We start from the raw sequence: 7,131 nt of genomic DNA on the forward strand, positions 1-7,131 counted from the left end.
AAGCACAAGTTTTGTTCAGTTCCATATAAAATGTACAATAGGCATGTATGCGAGTGCGAGTGCAAGTGTGAGTACGAGTGCCAGCGTAAATGAAAACCTTAAATGATAGAAAACTTTTCAAGTAAAATTACTATTTAAGAAGCTTTGCTTATATTCCTTGTCTTTATTGAATAAAATTTAATAAAACAACATTCTATTGATTGCGCCTATTTATTAGCACTAGCACTAGCAATAGCACTAGCACTAGCAGTAGCAGTAGCACTAGCAGTAGCACTAGCAGTAGCACTAGCAGTAGCACTAGCAGTAGCACTAGCATTCATATGTTAAATTTTTTAATAAAAATATAAGTATGTATAATAATTTTATTCTTCCTTAAAGATAAAGTTAAAGTTAATATTTAAGTTAATATTACAGGCAATAGTACTACATAATTAAGCATGTAAAATACAAACACGGATATGTTCAATAACAGTTTTAGTTTAATTTTTCTATTCTGTTCATATTACCTCATAGAGAAGAAAAAAAGAAACTTTTCAATTTTATTTAAATTGAAATGAAAAATAAAATAAAATAGCTTTGGAAATAGCTTTAGAGTATTTTCTATTTTCCATTTTCCATTTTCCATATTATATATAGTACGTAGTAACTAGTACGTATAAGAATAAGAATAAGAATAAGAATAAGAATAAGAATAAGATTAAAATACTGGTAGATGTAGATTTTTTGAAACGCTTTCTTTGCCAACGACCATACCACGTTGAATACATCGGTTCTCGTCCGATCACCGAAATTAAGCAGCGTCGGGCGCGGTTAGTACTTAGATGGGGGACCGCTTGGGAACACCGCGTGTTGTTGGCTCCACAACACTTTTTTCCTTTTTTTTGCGGTTTTAATTTTTTTTTATTTTATTTTGTTACTAATAATATTTTTCTTTATATCACATATCTATTATTTATTTATATAAAATGCAATTATTTAACTAATTTCTGCTGTATACGTATATTCGCATCATTTTTAATTTTGAAATTGTAATCGTGTCGTATACGAAATGCACGTAAGCTCAAGATTTGTTCAGTTCCATATAAAATGTACAATAGGCATGCATGCGAGTGCGAGTGCAAGTGTGAGTACGAGTGCCAGCGTGAATGAAAACCTTAAATGATAGAAAACTTTTCAAGTAAAATTACTAATTAAGAAGCTTTGCTTATATTCCTTGTCCTTATTGAATAAAATTTAATAAAACAACAATCTATTGATTGCGCCTATTTATTAGCACTAGCACTAGCACTAGCACTAGCACTAGCACTAGCACTAGCACTAGCACTAGCACTAGCACTAGCAATAGCACTAGCACTAGCACTAGCACTAGCACTAGCACTAGCACTAGCACTAGCACTAGCACTAGCACTAGCACTAGCACTAGCACTAGCAGTAGCACTAGCACTAGCACTAGCAGTAGCACTAGCATTCATATGTTAAATTTTTTAATAAAAATATAAGTATGTATAAAATTTTATTCTTCCTTAAAGATTAAGTTAAAGTTAAAGTTAATATTGAAGTTAATATTACAGGCAATAGTACTACATAATTAAGCATGTAAAATACAAACACGGATATGTTCAATAACAGTTTTAGTTTAATTTTCCTATTCTGTTAATATTAACTTCACTAGAGAGAAGAAAAAGAAACTTTTCTATTTTATTTTATTGAAATGAAATGAAAAATAAATAAAATAGCTTGGAAATCGCTTTAGAGTAATTGTCTATTTCATTTTCCATTTCATATAATATATATACGTAGTAAGTAGTACGTATAAGAATAAGAATAAGAATAAGATTAAAATACTGGTAGATGTAGATTTTTTGAAACACTTTCTTCGCCAACGACCATACCACGTTGAATACATCGGTTCTCGTCCGATCACCGAAATTAAGCAGCGTCGGGCGCGGTTAGTACTTAGATGGGGACCGCTTGGGAACACCGCGTGTTGTTGGCTCCACAACACTTTTTTCCTTTTTTTTGCGGTTTTAATTTTTTTTTATTTTATTTTGTTACTAATAATATTTTTCTTTATATCACATATCTATTATTTATTTATATAAAATGCAATTATTTAACTAATTTCTGCTGTATACGTATATTCGCATCATTTTTAATTTTGAAATTGTAATCGTGTCGTATACGAAATGCACGTAAGCACAAGATTTGTTCAGTTCCATATAAAATGTACAATAGGCATGCATGCGAGTGCGAGTCCAAGTGTGAGTACGAGTGCCAGCGTGAATGAAAACCTTAAATGATAGAAAACTTTTCAAGTAAAATTACTAATTAAGAAGCTTTGCTTATATTCCTTGTCCTTATTGAATAAAATTTAATAAAACAACAATCTATTGATTGCGCCTATTTATTAGCACTAGCACTAGCACTAGCACTAGCACTAGCACTAGCATTCATATGTTAAATTTTTTAATAAAAATATAAGTATATATAATAATTTTATTCTTCCTTAAAGATAAAATTAAAGTTAAAGTTAATATTGAAGTTAATATTACAGGCAATAGTACTACATAATTAAGCATGTAAAATACAAACACGGATATGTTCAATAACAGTTTTAGTTTAATTTTTCTATTCTGTTCATATTAACTTCACTAGAGAAGAAGAAAAAAGAAACTTTTCTATTTTATTTTATTTAAATTGAAATGAAAAATAAAATAAAATAGCTTTGAAAATAGTTTTAGAGTATTTTCTATTTTCTATTTTCTATTTTCCATTTTCCATATTATATATAGTACGTAGTAAGTAGTACGAATAAGAATAAGAATAAGAATAAGAATAAGAATAAGATTAAAATACTGGTAGATGTAGATTTTTTGAAACACTTTCTTTGCCAACGACCATACCACGTTGAATACATCGGTTCTCGTCCGATCACCGAAATTAAGCAGCGTCGGTCGCGGTTAGTACTTAGATGGGGGACCGCTTGGGAACACCGCGTGTTGTTGGCTCCACAACACTTTTTTACTTTTTTCCTTTTTTTTGCGGTTTTAATTTTTTTTTATTTTATTTTGTTACTAATAATATTTTTCTTTATATCACATATCTATTATTTATTTATATAAAATGCAATTATTTAACTAATTTCTGCTGTATACGTATATTCGCATCATTTTTAATTTTGAAATTGTAATCGTGTCGTATACGAAATGCACGTAAGCTCAAGATTTGTTCAGTTCCATATAAAATGTACAATAGGCATGCATGCGAGTGCGAGTGCAAGTGTGAGTACGAGTGCCAGCGTGAATGAAAACCTTAAATGATAGAAAACTTTTCAAGTAAAATTACTAATTAAGAAGCTTTGCTTATATTCCTTGTCCTTATTGAATAAAATTTAATAAAACAACAATCTATTGATTGCGCCTATTTATTAGCACTAGCACTAGCACTAGCACTAGCACTAGCACTAGCACTAGCACTAGCACTAGCACTAGCACTAGCACTAGCACTAGCACTAGCACTAGCACTAGCACTAGCACTAGCACTAGCACTAGCACTAGCACTAGCACTAGCACTAGCACTAGCTCTAGCACTAGCAGTAGCACTAGCAGTAGCACTAGCACTAGCACTAGCAGTAGCACTAGCATTCATATGTTAAATTTTTTAATAAAAATATAAGTATGTATAATAATTTTATTCTTCCTTAAAGATAAAATTAAAGTTAAAGTTAATATTGAAGTTAATATTACAGGCAATAGTACTACATAATTAAGCATGTAAAATACAAACACGGATATTTTCAATAACAGTTTTAGTTTAATTTTTCTATTCTGTTCATATTAACTTCACAGAGGAAGAAGAAAAAAGAAACTTTTCCTATTTTTATTTAAATTGAAATGAAAAATAAAATAAAATAGCTTTGGAAATAGCTTTAGAGTATTTTCTATTTTCCATTTTCCATTTTCCATATTATATATAGTACGTAGTAAGTAGTACGTATAAGAATAAGAATAAGAATAAGATTAAAATACTGGTAGATGTAGATTTTTTGAAACACTTTCTTCGCCAGCGACCATACCACGTTGAATACATCGGTTCTCGTCCGATCACCGAAATTAAGCAGCGTCGGGCGCGGTTAGTACTTAGATGGGGACCGCTTGGGAACACCGCGTGTTGTTGGCATCACAACACTTTTTTACTTTTTTCCTTTTTTTTGCGGTTTTAATTTTTTTTTATTTTATTTTGTTACTAATAATATTTTTCTTTATATCACATATCTATTATTTATTTATATAAAATGCAATTATTTAACTAATTTCTGCTGTATACGTATATTCGCATCATTTTTAATTTTGAAATTGTAATCGTGTCGTATACGAAATGCACGTAAGCTCAAGATTTGTTCAGTTCCATATAAAATGTACAATAGGCATGCATGCGAGTGCGAGTGCAAAAGTGTGAGTACTGAGTGCCAGCGTAATGAAGAGACCGGAGGATGATAGAATTTTCAAGAAAGATTACTATTTAAAGAAGATTTGCTATATTCCTTGTCACTTTATTGAAAAAAGTTAATAAAACAGATCAATTCGTATTGATTGCGCCCTATTTTTAGCAGTAGCACTAGCACTAGCACTAGCAGTAGCACTAGCATTCATATGTTAAATTTTTTAATAAAAATATAAGTATGTATAAAATTTTATTCTTCCTTAAAGATTAAGTTAAAGTTAAAGTTAATATTGAAGTTAATATTACAGGCAATAGTACTACATAATTAAGCATGTAAAATACAAACACGGATATGCTCAATAACAGTTTTAGTTTAATTTTCCTATTCTGTTCATATTAACTTCACTAGAGAAGAAGAAAAAAGAAACTTTTCTATTTTATTTTATTTAAATTGAAATGAAAAATAAAATAAAATAGCTTTGGAAATTGCTTTAGAGTATTTTCTATTTTCCATTTTCCATTTTTCATATAATATATAGTACGTAGTAAGTAGTACGTATAAGAATAAGAATAAGAATAAGATTAAAATACTGGTAGATGTAGATTTTTTAAAACACTTTCTTTGCAACGATCATACCACGTTGAATACATCGGTTTTCGTCCGCTCACTGAAATTAAGCAGCGTCGGGCGCGGTTAGTACTTAGATGGGGGACCGCTTGGGAACACCGCGTGTTGTTGGCTTCACAACACTTTTTTACTTTTTTACTTTTTTCCTTTTTTTTCCGGTTTTAATTTTTTTTATATTATTTTGTAAATAATAATATTTTTTTTTATACACCTATCTATTATTTATTTATGTAAAACGCAATTATTTAACTAATTTCTGCTGTATACGTGTACTCGCATCATTTTTAATTTTGAATTTTGAATTTTGAATTTTGAAAATCGTAATCGTGTCGTATACGCAATGCACCGTAAGCACAAGTTTTGTTCAGTTCCATATAAAATGTACAATAGGCATGTATGCGAGTGTGAGTGCGAGTGCAAGTGTGAGTACGAGTGCCAGCGTAAATGAAAACCTTAAATGTTAGAAAACTTTTCAAGTAAAATTACTATTTAAGAAGCTTTGCTTATATTCCTTGTCTTCATTGTATAAAATTTAATAAAACAACAATCTATTGATTGCGCCTATTTATTAGCACTAGCACCAGCACTAGCACTAGCACTAGCAGTAGCACTAGCATTCATATGTTAAATTTTTTAATAAAAATATAAGTATATATAATAATTTTATTCTTCCTTAAAGATAAAATTAAAGTTAAAGTTAATATTGAAGTTAATATTACAGGCAATAGTACTACATAATTAAGCATGTAAAATACAAACACGAATATGTTCAATAACAGTTTTAGTTTAATTTTTCTATTCTGTTCATATTAACTTCACTAGAGAAGAAGAAAAAAGAAACTTTTCTATTTTATTTTATTTAAATTGAAATGAAAAATAAAATAAAATAGCTTTGGAAATAGCTTTAGAGTATTTTCTATTTTCTATTTTCTATTTTCCATTTTCCATATTATATATAGTACGTAGTAAGTAGTACGTATAAGAATAAGAATAAGATTAAAATACTGGTAGATGTAGATTTTTTGAAACACTTTTCTTTGCCAACGATCATACCACGTTGAATACATCGGTTTTCGTCCGCTCACTGAAATTAAGCAGCGTCGGGCGCGGTTAGTACTTAGATGGGGGACCGCTTGGGAACACCGCGTGTTGTTGGCTTCACAACACTTTTTTACTTTTTTACTTTTTTCCTTTTTTTTCCGGTTTTAATTTTTTTTATATTATTTTGTAAATAATAATATTTTTTTTTATACACCTATCTATTATTTATTTATGTAAAACGCAATTATTTAACTAATTTCTGCTGTATACGTGTACTCGCATCATTTTTAATTTTGAATTTTGAATTTTGAATTTTGAAAATCGTAATCGTGTCGTATACGCAATGCACCGTAAGCACAAGTTTTGTTCAGTTCCATATAAAATGTACAATAGGCATGTATGCGAGTGTGAGTGCGAGTGCAAGTGTGAGTACGAGTGCCAGCGTAAATGAAAACCTTAAATGTTAGAAAACTTTTCAAGTAAAATTACTATTTAAGAAGCTTTGCTTATATTCCTTGTCTTCATTGTATAAAATTTAATAAAACAACAATCTATTGATTGCGCCTATTTATTAGCACTAGCACCAGCACTAGCACTAGCACTAGCAGTAGCACTAGCATTCATATGTTAAATTTTTTAATAAAAATATAAGTATATATAATAATTTTATTCTTCCTTAAAGATAAAATTAAAGTTAAAGTTAATATTGAAGTTAATATTACAGGCAATAGTACTACATAATTAAGCATGTAAAATACAAACACGGATATGTTCAATAACAGTTTTAGTTTAATTTTTCTATTCTGTTCATATTAACTTCACTAGAGAAGAAGAAAAAAGAAACTTTTCTATTTTATTTTATTTAAATTGAAATGAAAAATAAAATAAAATAGCTTTGGAAATAGCTTTAGAGTATTTTCTATTTTCCATTTTCCATTTTCCATATAATATATAGTACGTAGTAAGTAGTACGTATAAGAATAAGAATAAGAATAAGAATAAGAATAAGAATAAGAATA

At 29.3% G+C, this 7,131-nt stretch overlaps 2 non-coding genes and 4 pseudogenes across 2 annotated transcripts; all 6 read left to right on the top strand.

Moving 5' to 3' along the window:
- Positions 1–739: 739 nt before the first annotated feature.
- On the top strand, positions 740–858 carry LOC119686601. Its single transcript, XR_005253006.1, has one exon. It is a non-coding gene; the product is annotated as a 5S ribosomal RNA (ribosomal RNA).
- Positions 859–1,878: 1,020 nt separating this feature from the next.
- Positions 1,879–1,996, top strand: LOC119686672 (annotated as a pseudogene).
- An 893-nt stretch (positions 1,997–2,889) lies between these two features.
- Positions 2,890–3,008, top strand: LOC119686661. Its single transcript, XR_005253058.1, has one exon. It is a non-coding gene; the product is annotated as a 5S ribosomal RNA (ribosomal RNA).
- A 1,053-nt stretch (positions 3,009–4,061) lies between these two features.
- LOC119686680 lies at positions 4,062–4,179 on the top strand (annotated as a pseudogene).
- An 887-nt stretch (positions 4,180–5,066) lies between these two features.
- Positions 5,067–5,185, top strand: LOC119686514 (annotated as a pseudogene).
- Positions 5,186–6,110: 925 nt separating this feature from the next.
- Positions 6,111–6,229, top strand: LOC119686692 (annotated as a pseudogene).
- The last annotated feature ends 902 nt before the right edge of the window (positions 6,230–7,131 follow it).

This window comes from Teleopsis dalmanni, chromosome 2, assembly GCF_002237135.1.
Source record: "Teleopsis dalmanni isolate 2A chromosome 2, ASM223713v2, whole genome shotgun sequence".
Lineage (NCBI taxonomy): Eukaryota > Metazoa > Arthropoda > Insecta > Diptera > Diopsidae > Teleopsis > Teleopsis dalmanni.